The sequence below is a fragment of the Macaca thibetana genome, chromosome 10 (assembly GCF_024542745.1).
Source record: "Macaca thibetana thibetana isolate TM-01 chromosome 10, ASM2454274v1, whole genome shotgun sequence".
Taxonomy (NCBI): domain Eukaryota; kingdom Metazoa; phylum Chordata; class Mammalia; order Primates; family Cercopithecidae; genus Macaca; species Macaca thibetana.
In genome coordinates, this window is record NC_065587.1 from 68,550,311 (window position 1) to 68,570,155 (window position 19,845).

General features: G+C 39.3%; 2 protein-coding genes and 1 pseudogene across 6 annotated transcripts in view; 1 reads left to right on the forward strand and 2 right to left on the reverse strand.

The window, feature by feature from the left end:
• The window catches only part of LOC126964308 (cytochrome c oxidase subunit 4 isoform 2, mitochondrial), a 393,425-nt gene that overhangs the window by 269,448 nt on the left and 104,132 nt on the right, over positions 1 to 19,845 (reverse strand). The window lies entirely within an intron of this gene.
• REM1 (RRAD and GEM like GTPase 1) overlaps positions 1 to 19,845 on the reverse strand; it is a 753,594-nt gene that overhangs the window by 138,622 nt on the left and 595,127 nt on the right. The window lies entirely within an intron of this gene.
• On the forward strand, positions 15,693 to 19,011 carry LOC126964181 (HAUS augmin-like complex subunit 6; annotated as a pseudogene).

Consider the following 19,845-nt stretch of genomic DNA (forward strand, 5'->3'; position numbering starts at 1 on the left):
ACAGCTTTTGAATATCAATCATATTTCAACAAAGTGTTTTAAAAAACAATTGCTCCATGAGGCAGCAAAAAGAAAATTGGTGTTTTAACTAGAGATCTCAGAACCAGAGCTGTAGTAGATTATTTGCTAGTTCTCACAATTAAGCATACACTACAGTCTCCCCCGGGGGCTTGCTAAAACAGGTTGCTGGGCCCACTTTCAGAGTTTCTGATTCAGTAGATCTGAAATGGGCTTAAAAATTTGCACTTTTAACAGGTGATGCTAATGCTGGTGGTCAGGAGAACCACACTGAGGACCACTGTACTATAGAAAAAGTTTATATATTAGCCAGAATATCCGCACACTAATAAATTCTTAAGAGGCAACAACCATTTTTTAAATATATAATTAACAGTAATTGTACATATTTATGGGATACAATGTGATATTTCAATATATGTATAAATTGTATAATGATAAAATTGGGAAAATTAGCATATCCATTATTTTAAACATTTATCACTTCTTTGTGATGAGAATATCCAAACAACTCTTTTCTAGCTATTTTGAAATACACACTATATTCAACAACTCTGGTCATATTACCGTGCAATAGACCACCAGAACTTGTTCTTCCTATCTAATTATAGTTTTACACTTATTGACCAGTTTCTCACCTTTTCCCCTTTGTTCCACCTTCCCCATCCTCTGGTAACCACTATTCTACTCTCCACTTCTATAAGAACAACTTTTTCGATTCCACATATGAGTGCAATCATATAGTATTTTTCTTTCTGTGCCTGGCTTATTTTCACTTAACATAGTGTCTTCCAGGTTCATCCACGTTGCCGCAAATGACAAAATTTCGTTCATTTTTTATGGCTGAATAATATTCCATTGTGTATATATGCCACGTTTTCTTTTCTTTTCTTTTTTTTTTTTTTTTTTTTTTTTTTTTTTTTTTTTTGAGACGGAGTCTTGCTCTGTGGCTCAGGCTGGAGTGCAGTGGCGCCATTCCAGCTCACTGCAAGCTCCGTCTCCCGGGTTCGCGCCATTCTCCTGCCTTAGCCTCCCAAGTAGCTGGGACTACAGGCACCCACCACCACGCCCGGCTAGTTTTGTTTTTTTTTTTTTGTATTTTTTAGTAGAGACGGGGTTTCACTGTGTTAGCCAGGATGGTCTCGATCTTGTGACCTCATGATCCGCCCGCCTCGGCCTCCCAAAGTGCTGCGATTGTAGGCATGAGCCACTGCGCCTGGCCCCCACATTTTCTTTATTCATTCATTTGTTGATGGACACTGAGGTTGACTCTATGTCTTGGCTGTTGTGAATAGTGCCGTAACAAACATGAGTGCACATATCTCTTTGACACATTGATTTCATTTCCTTTGGATATATACCCAGTAGTGGGATTGCTGGATCACGTACTAATTATATTCTTAATTTTTTGAGGAACCTCCAAACCGTTTTCCATAATGGCTGTACTAATTTACATCCTCACTAGCAGTATGTGAGTGTTCCCTTTTCACCACATCCTCACCAACACTTGTTATCTTTTGGTTTTTTGACAGCAGTCATTCTGAATGGAGTGAGGTGATATCTCGTTGTAGTTTTGACCTGCATTACCCTTATGCTTAGTGATGTTGAGCATTTTTTTCATATATCTGTTGGCCATTTGTATGTCTTCGTTTGAGAGATATCTATTCAGGTTTTTTGCCCATTTTAAAATGGGGTTATTTGTTTTTTGTTGTTGAGTTCCTTACATGTTTTGAATGTTAGTCCCTTTTCAGATGTATGGTTTATAAATACATTCTCCATTCTGTAGGTCGTCTCTTTGCTCTGTTTGTTGTTTTCTTTGCTATGCAGAAGCTTTTTGGTTTAATGTAATCCCGTTTGTCTATATGTGATTAGATAAGCTTTTGTTGCCTGTGCTTTTGAGGTTTTGTACAAAAAATCCTTGCCTAGACCAATATTGTGGAACTTTTCCCCTATGTTTCTTCCAGTAGTTTTGGGCCTTACATTTAAGACTTTAATCCATTTTGAGTTAATACTTGTATATGGTTAGAAAAAGGAGTCTGGTTTCACCCTTCTGCATGTGGATATCCAGTTTTCCCAGCACCACTTATTGAAGAGGCTATCCTTTCGTCATTGTGTGTACCTGGCACCTTTGTTTAAAATCAGTTGGCCGTAGATATGTGAATTTATTTCTAGGTTTTCTATTTTGTTCTGCTGGTTTTTGTGTCTGTTTTGATGCCAATACTATATTGTTTTGGTTGCTATAACTTTGTAGTATGTTTTGAAGTCAGGTAGTGTGATGTGATCAGCTTTGTTCTTTTTGCTCAAGATTGCTTTTGCTATTCAAGGTCTTTCATAGTTCCATATTAATTTTAGGATCATGTAGTCTAAAGATGTAATATCCCTAAGGTGGATGGAAATCTGCTTTCTTTTATTTTTGAGAAATGCTTGTAAAAGGTATTTGATCATTTTACAGAAAACATATAGGTAAGTCATAGAATTTATCAAGTCTCATGGGATAGAGTACAGGCAATTGACAATTTTTACTTTTAGAACCACCATCACTTAGATACCCAAGAACAAAATCTGGCTGTTGATTGTTAAGTGAATCTGAATAGTTTTTCTAATGCCACATACTTTAATTAAAAAAGAAAAATAAGTTGGGAAATGCATCTTATATCATTGCCCATTTCATCATGCTTTGATATTGTATTATTAATCTTAACAGTTCCCAAAGGGTTTTTGGGAACTTAACTAACAATGGCTGAAATTTGCTACTCTATATAACTTCAGTGATACATTTATCATGTTAAATGACCAAAGGACATAGAAGAATCAGCTTGAATGCTGAAAAAAAGGACAGAAGAAGAACAGCTGAAGGAAATCTGGATAAGATTATGTAGAGTACACATCTAGACACTATATGTAACAAATCTATGCACGAGTTTTAAAAGTTAAGTTTTAATGGAAGTAGAACATACTTCCAGAAATGTACACTAATTATTGGTATACAGCTGGATGAATCGTCTTAGAAAAAACTACTCATGTAACAAGGATTAGAAAACCTCTTCATGACCTCTTCCAGTCATTAATGTTCCTCTTCCCCTCCAAGGTAATGCTGTCCTGACTTCTAATACCATGTAGTAGGCTGAGTGTAAAAAAGGTTCCAATTTTTTATTCCTCCTGGGATCCATGCCCTTTGCTGTGTAATTTTATGATGCCTTCTTATTACAGTCAGGGAGTCTACCTCACCATTTTGTTCTGGGTTCATCCATGTGGCTTGCTTGTTAGTAAATGTGATTTCTTATGTAGGCCAAAGTTTATTTACTAATGTGTTAGTTTCTCTCCAAGTCACAACAAGGCCCGACCCTGCTTGGCTTCCGAGATCAGACAAGATTGGTCGCATTTAGGGTGGTGTGGCTGCAGACTAATGTGTTAGCTTCTAAATATGAGTTCTTTGTCATTCTTTTATTGTTAATTTCTAATTTTATTGATTATGTAGGGGAATACAACCTATATGCTATTTTTTTTTTTTGGCATGCAATTCTTTAATGAAGTTTTCTTTGTGGTCTTAAATGTGGGACATTTTTGCAAAGTTTTGTATGAGCTCAAAAGAATGCTTACTCTCTGTTGAGCATAGAAATGTCCAGATATAAATATATATTCAATAAATTCAAGTGTATTGAATACATTGGCCAGACCTTCAATGTGTTGTTCTCAATCAAGTGTTAACATTTGAGCTGAAGATCTCTAAATATTATTGTTGACTTATCCATGAAGTGCTGTCATTTGTCGTTTTGTAAATTTGAAAGCTGAAATAATTGCTAATACGTTCTTGTAGCTCAAAAACAACAACAACAACAAATAATAGTAATAGTAACAATAATAATCTTTTAGAGACAGGGTCTCATTCTGTTGCCCAGGCTGGAGTGTAGTGGTGGCATGATCACGGCTCAGTTGCTGTAGCCCTGACCTCCTGAGCTCTTGCCTCAGCTTCCCAACTAGCTAGGACTATAGGTATGCACCACCATGGCCAGCTAATTAAAACATTTTTATGTAGTAATGGGGGTCTCACTATGTTGCCCAGGCTGGCCTTCAACTCCAGGCTTCATGCCATCCTCCCATCTGGGCTTCCCAAAGTCCTGGGATTACAGGTGTGAGTCACTGTACTCAACCTCAAATATTTCTTTATCTGTACATAAACCATCTCTTTGTCATTTATTATACATTTTGCTGTGAATTCTTCTCTGTCACATATTAAGATTGCCACTCCAGTTTCCTTTCTTTTTCTTTTTCAGACAGGGTCTCACTCTGTTACCCAGGCTGGAATGTAGTGGCATAATCCCTCCCAGCTCACTGCAACCTCCTCCTGAGGCTCAAGTGATCCTGTCACCTCATCCTCCTGAGTAGCTGGGACTATAGGCATGCGCCACCACCCCTGGCTAATTTTTGTATTATTATTTTTTTTTTGTAAAGTTGGGGTTTCACCATGTTGCACAGGTGACTCCAGCTTTCTTTTAGGTTATATTTGCCTAGTGTGGCACATGTATCTGTGCCATTTAGACAACATGCTATTTGAGGTTTCCTTGTCTTATTTGAGAGTTTAAGCCTTTATTTAATGAGTTTAACCCATTTACACTTATTGTAAGTAAAATTTTATTAGAACTTATGTATTTTACCTTATTCTATATTTTCCATTTATTGTAGGTTCTTTTGCTTGCTTACTATTTTCAATTAGATGGATAAAGATTCCCTTAGTTGGTATAAAATGTATTCATTTTATTTTAATCCTTATTCTATAAGCAATCTTATAAAGCCCATGTCCATAATAATCTACCTTTATTGATATTTAAAACTTATCAATAATTATATCTTACCTCTTACCAAGGCAAGTACTTTAGCAGTGCTTTCATATTCCTTGGCTTTCTCTCCACTGAGCTTTGCTCATCCCCTCCCTTAACCATGGTGATTATCTAAAATTTATGGGCAATTATCGGATACATTCTTTCTCTCTTTCTAGTCTAATTTTAAAGTCAACTAGAAAATTGCAAGTAATTGGTAATTCTTACCTTTCATATATCATTTACAACATCCTTCTGTATTTGTTTCTCTTTTTGAGTTTTTCCTCCAGTCTTTATGTGGCAAGCATTCTGAGTCCTTCTATGCTTGAGAATATTTTTTATTATGCCCCTATATTTAAATAGCAGTGTAGATGGATATAAAGTTCTAGGCTAAAAGTTCATTTCCTTCACTATTTAAAGTATTTAGTTTTTCTTTCACACCAGTGTTACAGTTGAGAAGTTGCCACAACCCAAATTTTTCTAGGTTTGCATGAAAAAGTTCATTTGAGTTTTCTAAAGCTTTTATTTTTTGTCCTTGAAGGCAAGTGATTTCATCCAGCCATGTATGACCCACAGAGACTTAGAAAAGGTGCTCATGAAAAACAAAATAATACACTTACTCAACCTAGCAAATTGACTTCTAGGAACTTGTTTAGACATTTTTACCCAAATATATAAAAATGTATGTGCAAAAGGTCAGTTGTGGTTTTGTTTGTTTTATCAAAGATTTGGTAAGATTTCATTTTACACTCAATAAAGATTAGATGTATAAACTAGGATCTATCCACATGATGGAATAATATGTAACTTCCAGAAGCAAAGAGGCAAAATTTTATGTGCTGACAAGGAAGATGTCAAGAATATATTGCTGAATTTAAAAAATTTTAGAGCAATGTATAGTTACCTTTGTTGGTTAAAAAAGAAGTACAGGTACATATATATTTATGTGGATTTATATATGCATAGAAAAAAGGTTTTAAATGTTAGGCACAAGAGGAGAATGATACCTTGTCTAAAAATTATTCATGCCTTCATAAGCAGTAGTTTCAAAACTCTGGCCATTTGTTTGTGAAATCTTGCTGGAAATCATTAACAAAATCACAGAATTTTATGGTTGGAAAGGAGCAGAAAGGCTTGTACTTTCTTCCACATAGCTACTCTGCAGATACTTTTATCCCAGAATAGGAGTACAGGAACTTTGTATGAAGTGATAATAGAACTTAATGTCCAAGAAAGGCCTCAGGACTCATGATTTGGTAGAGATTAGAAAGACAGCTGAAGTCAGACAGCCCCTCAGTTGGGTCATTGGTACATTGGCGCAAAGCACCATGTGCAATTTGGGATGCTGAAGTTACAGCTGAGTATGAAAGGGACTTCTCGTAAGACACCCTGCCCTACTTTATGGTTCCAGGGATCCTGGCCAGATACACATTCCCAATATGGGGCCGTAGGTTTGTCCTAGGAGGAAAGCATTCTGATAAATTCAAGCCTATTTCAACTGTCCCTAAAAACCCTATCTCAATGGAGGAAAAGGTATTAAGTCTTCCACAGACAGTTCTTTTTCCCTTCTTCCTTGGTTCTGTTTACCCGGGAACATCTGGAACAGGACCAAAAATACAGTAAGAGCCAGTAGCAAGAATTTCATGATCTTTGAGAAGGATATGGCAGATCCAGGAGTTGAGAACATCCTGCAATGGGGCTCTGGACTCAGGTTTTTATTTGCTTCCACGGGGCGGAGTCCAGGGCATGAGTCATAGGTAATGATGCAAAGAGAGGTATAAAGGGACATTGATCCTTTGGCCAGTAGCATTAACTGATTATTCCCCACTCAGAGCTCTGTTCTAGATACACTGAGGGCAGGCAGAAGAATGGAAGAAAGGTAAAACTATCATGCAAGTATATACACAGAGGATCCACAAACCAGGAAGTCTACCTTCCTATCAGAGTGTTGGGATCTCTACTCATAGCTCCTCCCATTCTATCCTAGCACTCATCACACTGCATCAGAACCAACTGAAAACTCCTTGTTTCCAGAGCCAGGGGCTTAAACTTAGGGGGGGCTCAGAAAAGAATATTTTAGTATTCTTTTAATAATATTAATATTTTAATATTCTTTTCTGATGCACATATTTTTAACACATTAAAAAATCTTAAATCTGTTAAACACATCTTAATAAACCCATTTTTAGACAATGCATAACATCAGGATCTTTGAAATAAAATAGGTCAGACTTCCTTATTTTACAGATGGGAGCACTGAGGTCAAGAGAGGAAGAGTGACTAGCAGGCAGGAGAGTTGGGGAAAGGATGCTTATAACAGGGCCTGAAATGCCCTCTTCCCAGGGTAGGTGAAGGGCTGTGGGAATGCTCCTTCTGACACAGGCCTCCCGGAAAGAGTACAGTCACTTCTATGAACACCTACACACAGAGCAAACTTTGTGTCCAGCTGTCACCCAGGATCTACCTCAGTCTTGTTTCTCTTAGGGTTCATTTTCACCCTCTATCAGCCCCTGTAGAAAGGAGTCATATAAACATATACTTACATGCCTGCTTGGCCACAGAAGTAATAAAGCTTGAGAAGAGGGGCTTAATGTTATTTTTCTGAATAAATTTCCAGGTGGTTTATTTCCTTTGGTCACTTTTGTTTGTGATTGATTTCTGGCCTTAATGGACTATGGTCAGAAACAAGGGACTGATAATCTTTGGTTTTGGGAATTTAGAAATGATTTCTTTTTGCCAAAGTACTTGGTTCTTTCATAAGATATGGGACAAAGTCCTCTATTAAATTAAGCTTTTCGGCCGGGCGCGGTGGCTCAAGCCTGTAATCCCAGCACTTTGGGAGGCCGAGACGGGCGGATCAGGAGGTCAGGAGATCGAGACCATCCTGGCTAACACGGTGAAACCCCGTCTCTACTAAAAAATACAAAAAACTAGCCGGGCGAGGTGGCGGGCGCCTGTAGTCCCAGCTACTCGGGAGGCTGAGGCAGGAGAATGGCGGGAACCCGGGAGGCGGAGCTTGCAGTGAGCTGAGATCCGGCCACAGCACTCCAGCCTGGGCGACAGAGCGAGACTCTGTCTCAAAAAAAAAAAAAAAAAAAAAAAAAAAAAATTAAGCTTTTCACTCTCTTAATCAATGTAAATATTCTTACTTATTTTCTATTTACTTGAAGGGTAAAATACTCAGAGAACTATATTAAAATCCCCATGTGATTAAGCATTTAAACAAGTTCTTATATTTTTAGCAGTTTTTACATTACATACTTATTTTGTTGCTTTATTTCATGGTGCATACATTTCTATGTTGCCAAGGCTGGTCTTGAACTCCTGGCCTCAAGCAATCCTCCTGCCTTGACCTCCTAAAGTGTTGGAATTACAGGCATGAGCCATTGTGCCTGGCCACTGTACTGTGTTTCTTCCAGAATTGCAGATGAGAAGTCTGACGTTGGTTTGATTCTCTTTCCTTTGTTGGTATCTTGCATCTTTTGCCTAGAAACTTCTGATATTGCCTTTTTGTCCTGGAAATACAATTTTTTAAAAAAGTAACTTGTGTCTAGATACGTGCTTTTTCTCACAGATATCCCTGGGACTTGGTGAATCCTCTCAATCTAAAAACCCATGTTTTCCCTCAGTTCTGAGAAATTTTCTTCTATTATGTTTCTAATTGTACCTTCTACTTTTTTCTTTCTAATTATTGAGCTTATTATTTGTAGAGGTGGCAGGAAAGTGTTCTTTAAAATACTTTTCCTTCTTTAAGAGTGTAGCAGTTTTCTCATGAAAGCATGAGGAATGTGCAGGAAGCATTACCCCAGCTAACAATTTTCATTTCATTGTATTTTTGTTTTCCATTGTGAAATATCTTTTCCATTTCATCTTTTAGACCACCAATTTGTTACTACTGTGACCATCTTTTGTTTATTTATTTTAATACAATTTTAAACTGACCATAATGCTTTAAGTTATGTGCTTTTTTGTGCTTTATTTCTATTTCCTGGAAAGTCTGTGTTATGTTAAAAATTTAACTTTTCATGTGATTCTTCTATTAGTTTCTCTTGAAAGAGGATGTAGTAGGAGTAAACTGCTTTTGTGTGTACTTCATGACCCTTTGGGGAACTGCCTCTTTGTGGGGCTGCCAACCACAGGATCATAACTCCATAACCATTAGTGAGGACACAAGGGCCTTGGTGGGTGACTTAATCCTGGCGTTAGGATCTTGGGCAGAAAAAACCAGGGTCACATGCCTTTACCCTAGAAGCAAAATTGTGGCCTTCCTGTCTTCAGAGAAGGAGATGTGCTCTTTCGCTTTGACTCATATGACAAGGAATTACCTGACGATAAGTCAGTGCAGATTTTGGGCATCTAAACAGGTGAATGACCACAACTGCCTCTTCATTAATAAGTGACAGAGCCAGGATTCAGATCCAAGTCTGTCTGACACCAGAGTTTTTGGGCTTAACCATTATGATATACTTTCTGCAAAATATTCATCTTCTTTAAAAGGGACTATCCTCTCTTTGTCCAAGGCAATATTTCCCCTGAGCCTCTTGACACCATTATCTGTTGCTTCCTCTGGGTCTTTGTTCCATTAATCACTTCTCATCCCTTTGTATTTTCAACTTCTTACTCTTTATTGGATTCCTTTCCCCCCTAGACATAGTTCTCTTCTCTGCTCATTGTCCTGGTCTAGCCTCTGAAGAGTCAAGAGTAGCTATCATTTAACCATTGTATAACATTGTGTCAATCTTTTTTCTTAGATGAGCCACCATTCTGGAAAAGAAAGATAAAAATATGTACCTTATTGTGAGGATTCATCACATTAAAGGCTCAATATATGACCAAAGATACTACTGTTTTGTTTGTTAGATTATGAAGGCAAAGATGAGTTCCCAAGCATAAGTTCCTAAGCAAAAGGGTATTGATGTTGAGTTCACCTCTCTCTTGTGTACAGATGCTAAATATTACTCCCCCATAGCCCAATTCCTCTATCAAAGTTATGGGAGCAAACAGCCAGGGAGCACCTCCTGATTTAGTCTTACCATGCTGAGGCTGCTGATACCTGGGGCATGACAAACATTTAATTATCTATTGCTGTATTATAACCAACCCTAATATCTTAGTGGCTTAAAATGATAATATAATTCCATTATCTCTAACAGTTTCTGTGGGTCAGGAATTCAGGAGTGGCTTGGCTGGGTGCTTCCAGCTGTGGGTCTCTTATGAGGTTGCAGTTAGATGTTAGTCCTCTGAAGGCTCAACTAGAGCTGCAGGTTCTTCTTCCTCATGGTTGACGAGTTGGTGTTGGTTTTTGGTAGAAGATCTCATAGTTCCTATTCACAGGAAAATCCAGAAAAAGTGACTTTCAGGGAGTGAAAATCTCAAGAACCAAGACCATGAGGTGGAAATGACCTTAGTGAGTTTGCGGAACAGAAACATGGCCACTCTCTTTAAACATGTGTGTCTCCCTTCTTCATGAATGAACTCCCATTGCCTTCAGGGAAAGGGTTTCATTCATACCTCAGCTCCTTCCTCAGTGCCTAACACACAGCTTTGTCATGGTGCCACATGTTCCCTTAGATGAAAATTCTTCTTCAGGCTCATCTTGTATATTTCTTGCCCAAGTGCTAGAGTCAGTCATTTCTCCAAGGAAGCCTGTTTCTTTTACTAGAGAATTTTATTAGAAACCAAGTTCTGGACACTAGATATTCCTATTGCTACAGGGGTGTCATTGCTTCTAGACTCTCTCAGCTGACAGAACAAAGAAATACATATGTATATGTTAACTCACATCCCCAGGGAAAGTAACTTTATTAACTAGTATATGATGCTTATGTGCAGTCCTTTTTGCCTTTAGTCTTAGAGACCCCGTTCATTTCCCAAGTTAGTCAGGTCAGCTCTTATCCACTCAACTCCTTTCAGTGTGATTACTTCTCATATCTGTAACCCAGTAAGAGTCTTTTGTCATGGTCTGCCTTCTATCCTGGGACTCCCTGACGTAAACAATTTTTAAAATGTGCATAACTACTTTGCATACTTTGGGCTATAAAGTTCCATGGGTTTTCATAATGCTTAATGTCATGTATTCACCATGACAGTGTCATACAGTATAGTCTTACCATCCCCTAAATTTCCTTCATTTCACCCTCCTTCTTCCCCCCCAAGTTCCTGGAAACCCCTGGTCTTTTTACTGTTCTATAGCCTTTGCCTTTTTCAAATCACATATAATTGGAATCATACATTACGTAGCCTTTCATACTAACTTTCACTTGGATAAGAGCTAGAAGAATTCCTTGGAATACCAGGCAGAGTCTCTTGTCCTCTTCCCTTACTATCCCCCAAAGAAACAGAGTCTGTCTCTGTGTGGTGAACTGCCTGGAGCTGGGGAAGGGGTGACACAGACACTCCTGTGGTTACCACTACTGGGACTATGCTGGGTCAGACATGAAGCCAGCTCAGCACTGTGTCTCACTCAAGGCCTTTGGTGCCCATGGCCTTGCTACTGCTGACGTTCACTCAAGGCCCAAAGGCTTTTCAGTTGGCAAATGGCAAATCCAGCCAGGCTTGTGTCCTTTCCTTTAAGGCAGTGAGCTCCCCTCTGCCCCAGGGCAGGTTCAGAAATACCACTTGGGAACCAGGGTGTGGAGCTGGGAATCTACTTGGTGCTGTGCTCTACTGCAGCTGAGCTGGAACCCAAGCCACAAGACAAACTCCTTCCCACTCTTTCCTCTCCTTTCCTCATGCAGAAGGAGGGTCTCCCCATGGCCAACACTGTCCCAGGGCCATGGCAAGTAGTGCCTGGCTACTGCTGATGTTCACTCAAAGCTCAAGTGCCCTTTGGTCAGCTTGTGATGAATGCTGCCAGGCCTGGATCTCTCCCTTCAGGGCAGTGGGCTCCCCTCTGGCCCAAGGTGGGAGCAGAAATGCTGTCCAGAATACAAGGCCTGGAATCGGGGGCCCCAGGAGCCTGCTTGGTACTCTACCCCACTGTGGCCGAGCTGGTGCCCAAGCTGCAAGACAAAGTCCCCTTTAGTCTTCCCCCTCTTTTCCTCAAGCAGAAGGAGTCCCTCCCCATGGCCACCACAGCTGGAATGTGCTGGGTCATACCTGAGGCCAGTACAGCCCTGGGTCTCATGCAAAGCCTGCGGCAAGTACTGCCTGGCTACCCCTGATGTTTATTCAAGGCCCAAGGGCTCTTAACTCAGCAGGTAATTAATCTTGTCAGGACTGAGTCCTTCCCTTTAAGGCAGTGGATTCTCTTCTGGCCCAAGGTGTGTTTAGAAATGTCATCCAGGAGCTAGGTCCTAGAATGGGGGCCTGGGGACTTTGCTTGGTGCTCTGTTCTACTGTAGTTGAGCTGGTATCCAAGTTGCAAGACAAAGTCCCCTTTACTCTCCCCTCTTCTTGCCTCATGCAGAGAGAAGTCTCTCTCAGAGCTGCACTGCCTGAGGTTGGAGGAGTGATGTGAGCACTGCCTTGGCTGCCTCAGCTGGTGTCTCCCTAGGTCACATGCCCCCCAAGTCCACTGGCTCTGAGCCCAGCACAGCACCTGGACTTAGCCAGGAATTGCAGTCCTTGTGGTCTAGACTGCCTTTCAAGCTTATTTAGGACACCAGAGTGCTTTAGCCTGTGGTGGTAGGGCTAGGTGGAACTCAGGTTCTGACTGTTGAGATGGATGATTTGCCTCTGGCTAGGGGTGGTCTAAATGCTCCCTCCATGGGTGCCATCTGAATTCCACCTCATGTCGCTTTCTGCTGTGACAGGGCAGCACTGAGTTCCAATGCAAAGTCTTACAATCACTGCACCCCCTTTCTCCCAAGCACACAGATTCTCTGCACCATGTGGCTACTGCCAGGGGATGAGAGAGGAGTGGTGTTGGTAATTCAAGGCTGTCTTTCCCACACTCTTCAGTGCCTCTTTCCTTGACATGATGTTAAAACCAATCACTCACTTGATTTTTGGTTCTTATGAAAGTAGTTTCTTGCATGGTTAGTTGTTCAATTTGGTGTTCCTTTGAATGGGCGGGGTGGGGGGGAACAATTGTTGGAGGGTTCTATTCAGCCATCTTGCTCCATCTCCTCTCATTGTTAATTAGTGTAGATTTAATCTGCTTCCAGGAAAATGCGTGAGGTTGTGCCTCGTGTGTTTGGGAACCAGGATTGGTGTACAAAAGATCCCAGAGACAAAAAGCTTTAAGTTGAAGTATTGCTTGTCTTCAGTGTTGGGGAACTCCTGCTCCCTGGAGGTCAAATTTTCTTTTTTTTTTTTTTTTTTTCCTGAGATGGAGTTTCGCTCTTGTCGCCTAGGCTGTGGAGTGCAATGGCATGATCTCGGCTCACCGCAACCTCTGCCTCCCGGGTTCAAGTGATTCTCCTGCCTCAGCCTCCCAAATAGCTGGGATTACAGGTGCCTGCCACCACGTCTGGCTAATTTTTGTACTTTTAGTAGAGACAGAGTTCGTCATTGTTGGCCAGGCTGGTTTCGAACTCCTAACCTCAGGTGATTCACCCACCTTGGCCTCCCACAGTGCTGGGATTATAGGCATGAGCCACTGTGCCTGGCGAGTTCAAGTTTTAATTCACAGGATGTTCAAAGCAGTTGTGTAAGTGTTTTCTTTTCTGAATAGAATTTCATTTTTCATCCTTTTCTTTGGAAGTTAAGGGGTTGCTATGCAATTTACAGATGGACCAAATATCTATAGTTTCTTCTGTTGTTTGATTGTGAGACTTATTATTTTTTTTTTTTTGGATGGGCGACCGGATTTTTTTTATTACTCAAATCAGTCTCCCCAGCATTTGGGGATCAGAGTTTTTAAGGACAACTTGGTGGGTGGGGGGAAACCAGTGAGCCGGGAGTGCTGATTGGTCATCAGGTCAGAGATGAAGCCACAAGGAATGGAAGATGTCTTCTTGTGCTGAGTCAGTCCCTGGGCGCGGGAGGGGTAGGGGGGTGGGGAGTGGGGCAGGGTGGGTACAACGGTGAGACTTTTTCCTATGTGTGAGCCCATGCAAACTGAGAAACAGGGAGTGGAGAATCCAAGAGGTTTCTCTAATCCTACCAACATGTCCATTTTTCTGATGCTTTCTGATGCTGCCTAAATAGATGACAGTTGCAGAAGCCATGTGACCCTTGAATGTTGGTGTGGATGTGATATGACTGAGGAGAGAAAGAGGTTTCCTTTAAAAGGCATCTCTACATTAGATAGGTGAGCCTGTTTGTGGAGGTTATTGGAAAGGGTGTAAAGGTTTTATTAACTTTCAGGGAAAAAAATTTTAAATCAAACCCAAATTCCAAGTGCCTTAAATTTGTTAGCCCTTCAATAAAAAAACTCTGCAGCCTGGGAGAAGGTGGCAAGTGTTTGGGAGCTGAGCCATCAATTAAACTGCGTAAGGTGTGCAAATTCATTAAGAAAATTAAAGAAATACGTCTTTGGAGGACTGAATCTTATAATAGGTTTGTACTTGAAAAGATTATTTGCAAATGAAGAAATTGAATTACTGAATTGTTTAAAACCTTTTAGTCATAAGGAATATTATACTCTTAGGAATAACACAAAATATATAAATAAAAAATGTGTAAAGAACCCTGTCAAAATCACAAAGATCCTAAAAATAATTTTAATGGTGTTCTTGTTTTCTCATATAAATACTTACTCTTAAAAATCTTTTCAGATGAGAAAAGGCAAAATGTAATTTTAGTTAAATGACCTTAATGTTCCTTCCAAGTACAATATGAGGAATAAAAGATATGCAAATTAACTTTAGGCGTAATGAGTAACCATAAAAAGGGTTATAAAACCCTTCCACAAAGATTTTAATATTATTTAGTTGAGGGAGAGATTTTATAGCTATATCCAGTTCCCATTAATACTCCCAAGCAGGGGAAACATTTTTATTTTTTGATAAAGTTTGGCTTAAAAGAAGTCTATACTTGTTCTCTCTGAATTTGCCTCAGTGGGAAATAAAAATACAAACATGAGATTTTTAGTTTATTTAAGACTTTTAATTTATTTATACTTTACAAAACAGTTAAATACCTAAATTCCTTACACTTCATTTGTAAATTGGATGTTTTTATTAATTATAATAATATTTAAATATATAAATAAAAACATAGGTCTTCAATTAAATTGAGCCATAATTTAAACCTATAGTGTATATAAATTTGGTTTTTATAAACTTCAGACAGTATTCTATTTATGTAGAGTTTATTCATCACTTAAACCAACTGGGGCCTAGTTTTATAATGTTCTTGTTTCCCTGTAAAATTGTTGTTATAAACTGTGATTTCATTATCCTTTAAAATTAACTTATGTTTTCTAAAATCCATCATTGATTTAGGAGCTTTAGAACAATTTAATATTATGGCACTTGTAAATCTTTTTATCTTGACACTTTTAAATAAGAGATGCAGAAAGTGAAGTTTATTGTTACCACATTATCTTCATTTTTTAAAAAAATCTATGTATTCTCATGGATATAAATTAATTTGTTCTTCAAATTACTCAAATGAAGGTAGTTATACCAAAGGATTATATACATTGTCCAAAAATGTGCTTGATAAGATACTTATGCTTTAAACATTAGAACTTTTAAGCTTAAGTTACATTGTCCTTTACTCCCTGTTTAGTTAAGAACATATTGTAGGCTTTGAGTAGCAGCTGCGGCCACATTCCCATGACAGGCTCCATTTTCTGGAGATTGTACAGCCTTGTGAGGTGAAATGGCTCCAGCGAGAGAGATGAAGGCAGTGGCAAAGAAGGGACCTCCGAGACCTCAGGCTGCCCATAAGGAGGGATCCTGAGGACCCTAAGAATCACTAAGGCTTGTGCTTTTTTTCTTTGCAATCACTGTGCCTACCACGAGGATGACCTTGGCCTGGATCACCTCTTTCCAGAACAAGCATCTCTGAATGTATCTGCAGGTGCTTTGAGCCTGGCCCAGCTTTGACCATGGCCTGCAGAGAGGGTGTCAAACACACACTTTGGAGTGAACGTGTTTGATAACCCATACCGTGATGCCTTTCATATAGTTTCTTATTTTTTGTTTCAAATACTGGACGAGTCTCTCACCAAAGAAGTTTTTAAATTTTGTTGGCCTCCATTTGACCAAAAAAGTAATACCGTATTCAGGAAACATTGCTGTGAATGGTTAACAAGGATTTCTGCTGAATGTGGATGCTTTCCTCAAATTGTTGTTCACTATTTATTTCCCCTGGCGGTTCTGTTTATTCATCTGATGTAACATCTTGCAAGACTTGTTGTAATACAATATGTTAAAACCAATTCAAAAATTCTTTATGTTTTGCAGACATTTAACGTGAAATCACAAGGTTTGCACAAGCACAATGCCAGATGCCATTTAGCACGTAAAAAATGTTTACAAATTTTGCAAAGAGCCGATTGTATTACCCCAAAATCTCAGGACAATGTGCAATTATTAGTTAGGTATGTCTGAAATTTGAGATCTAGATGTATAGAACCGCAAAACCAAATTAAAAAAAAAAAAAAATGGAACCCTATGATGACCAAAGTAGTATAGAAGAAAAAACTCAAAAGGTTGGGCCTTTGTGAACTCAGTGAATGAAACACTCGTGTTTCTGGAAAAAGAGAAGTTGTTAGTTCAGTCCTTAGCCTAACCGATGTGCTTTAGATGGAACTAATCTTATTAGTTGACTCTTGACAAAATTGAGAGACAAATGTGTCAGTTGCACGTAGGAAATGTTTATGAGGCTGGAAAATGGAAACTCTTTTTTTTTTTTTTTTTTTAACAGTTATTCTGTCACTAGCTCCGCCTTTAATGAAGCTGGGACTTGAAAGTAGTTTTTTGTTATTTTTTGAAATAGGATCTCCTGAAAGTCAGTGCTGGGATTACAGGCTTGAGGCCCGGCCCTGACAGTTATTCAAGCTTGAACGTAATTGACAATAGACCTTCACTACCTGGAAAAAGATGCCAAATTTCAGAGATAATCAGATCTGAAGCATATAAGCTATAGAACAAAAAGATCTCACAATTATAAGACATTCTATTGTTGAAAAGCAAGGGGAATGACATAGGAAGTGGAAAGAATTTCTTGGTCTGTCTTCCTTCACTCTAATTAAAGGTTGAACTCCAGTTGTGGGTCTTTTACCACCTATGTCTCCCCTTTCATTTGGTCTTACCTCAGAAGTGCATGCAAAGAGTATTCTTTTTCAGTATCCTGCTTCACTGGTATTGGCAGAATGATTTCCTGTGTTGCTTAATCAAAGATAATTTATCATTGCCTGGATTCTCTTAGAAACCACTGTATCAGATTTTGGCCTTAGATAGATAACCAAGAAAATGGTTGCAGAGGAGACAATGATACCTTGGGCTGTACATGATGTAGCCAACAGCCCTGCCTCTTTCTTGTTGCAGTCAGCTTCATCATCAGATGGAAACAATGTTACACCACTTGAAAAGGACAGGAAGATGAGAACTCCCAGAGAGACAAATAAAACAATTTTTAAGAAAATACCAGATTTTGAAGTGGAAGATTCTCCATTATCAGATGTTGCAAAGAACAGAGAGTAGTGCATTTGGAGGGTCTCTGCCAGTTAAAAAAAAAAGTGATCAGTTCCAAAAAAAGCAAGATCATCTGCTAGAAGAGGTTGCTGGAGCAGTTTTATCTGGTTCACCACAGCTCTGTGAAAGAAAATAAGTAAATTTAGGGGAACTAATTGACTCTCTAGGTTCTAACCTCTTCTTAACAAGGAACCAGATTTCCCATACTCAGAAGACTTGATAATGGAAATTAGGAGCTCATGGAGAAAAACTATTGAAATGGAAGAAAACAGAACTACAGAACCAATTGAAATGGATACTGAGCACACAGAAGTATTGCTGGGATCATTACCTGATTTGCATAATCAAAGAGAATTTAGCATAGTCAGTTTTCTCTTAAACCACTGTATGAGATTTTGGCCAGTTTCATTTGACTGAAATGAGATTGCAAGTGTGTGTCTCAGAAATATGCGGTGATCAGTCACATAGGTGAACCACCAACACAAAATCAGTCTGATTTGTTGAGTAAGAAAATAATTTGCGCTGGGGGCAGTGGCTCACACCTGTAATCCCAGCACTTTGGGAGGCCAAGGTGGGCAGATCACGAGGTCAGGAGATCGAGACTGTCCTGGCTAACACAGTGAAGCCCCGTCTCTACTAAAAATACAAAAAATTGGCCGGGCGTGGTGGCGAGGCCCCTGTAGTCCCAGCTACTCGGAGGCTGAGGCAGGAGAATGGCGTGTACCCGGGAGGCAGAGCTTGCAGTGAGCCGAGATTGCGCCACTGCACGCCAGCCTGGGCAACAAAGCGAGACTCTGTCTCAAAATAAAATAAATAAATAAATAAGCAAATAAGTAAATAAATAAATAATAATTCGCAAGCAAGATTTGGAATGTACAGCTTTACCAACCAAGCGCTCAGAAACTAGCCAAATAGACATTTTCCCCTGCTGTCAGCAATGGGATAGATGAGTTGGGTAGCAGTAAAGAGGAGTATATGAAAATACTGGACCATTCACAGGCTTCTTGTAACAAACCTTCCATGAATAAAACTACATTATGGAACTCTTTTCAGATATCAAGTGGAATTAGTTGTAAGGATATTGATTTTAGCATATTTGCATTTGGCATGAAACTTTTCTGGAGGAGGGTGGTTCCCTAAGTGTTAAAAGTTCCAGTAGTTTAGAATCCAGTTTAAACTGGAGCCAAGTAGTCCTGTGGACAGTGGCATTTTTCTAGGAGATGTTATGGGAGATGGACAGACTATTCCAGAATCAGACTTCAATTTATAGGCTGTTTGCAGTAGATATGAGGCTCTGAAGAAATCTCTTTCCAAGAAAAAGGAAGAATCTTACCTGTCTAATCTTGAAACACTTGAAAGACACAAACCAGAATTGAGCCCTACTCCTCAAAATGTGCAAACAGATGATATGCTTAACTATTTGGACACTCATGATTTGCACATTGAATATACAAAACTACCTTTACACATGGCTCTTGGTGAAACAAAAGTCTCTTTCACCACTAATTAAGTTTCCTCCAGTGGAACAAAGATTGATCACAATACCATGTAGTTTTGGAGAACTTCTACCTAATTCAAACGAAGAAGACATCTTGAGTAAGATCCTTGATGTAACAGAATCTCCGTCTGACTTGACAAGATGAAGCAATACAGAGTTAATATAACTATGATGTACTTAGACTGAAGCTATGCCACAGGATAGAAACTGATTTGTAAGTTAAATACATGTTGGAAGTATAACACTCTTCTTCAAGGTCTAAAAAATTCTAAATGCCTTTTAGCTTCCTGTAGTATTTTTAGGTAAGGAAAGTATGTTGAATTATTTCTCCTTGTAGGGATATGGGGTTGAAATGTGAAGTATTTGGAAAGCAAATGTCAAGCAATGGGAAGCCATTTTGATTTCTTGAGTACACTTGCAAGCATTAAGTAAATGACCAAAGTAGTAGTTTAATTTATTATAATTTCAGTTAATTAACATAACGATGTGTAGTTTTTGTTGTACCTTCACTAAGTGGTTAATATAGTAGCCACTGAAGTTACTGATCTTTCCATTTAAAGAAATATACTTTTATTGTTTTTTGTTTCTGTGTTTTTTTGAGACAGAGTCTCGCCCTGTTGCCTAGGCTGGAGTGCAGTGGTGCGATCTCAGCTCACTGCAGCCCCTGCCTCCAGGGTTCAAGTGATGCTCATGCCTCAGCCACCCAAGTAGCTGGGACTACAGGCGCATGTCACCATGCCCGTCCAATTTTTGTATTTTCAGTAGAGACGGGGTTCTACCATGTTGGCCAGGCTGGTCTCGAACTCCTGGTCTCAAGTGATCCAACCGCCTCAGCCTCCCAAAGTGCTGGAATTACAGGCATGACCCACCGCACCTGACCTTTTATTCTTTCTTTATGGGACATTCTGTATCAACCAGGAAAAGTGAGAAAGGCCTTGGCATGTGTAGTCAAGATACAGATTGTAAGACTGGGAAAGCT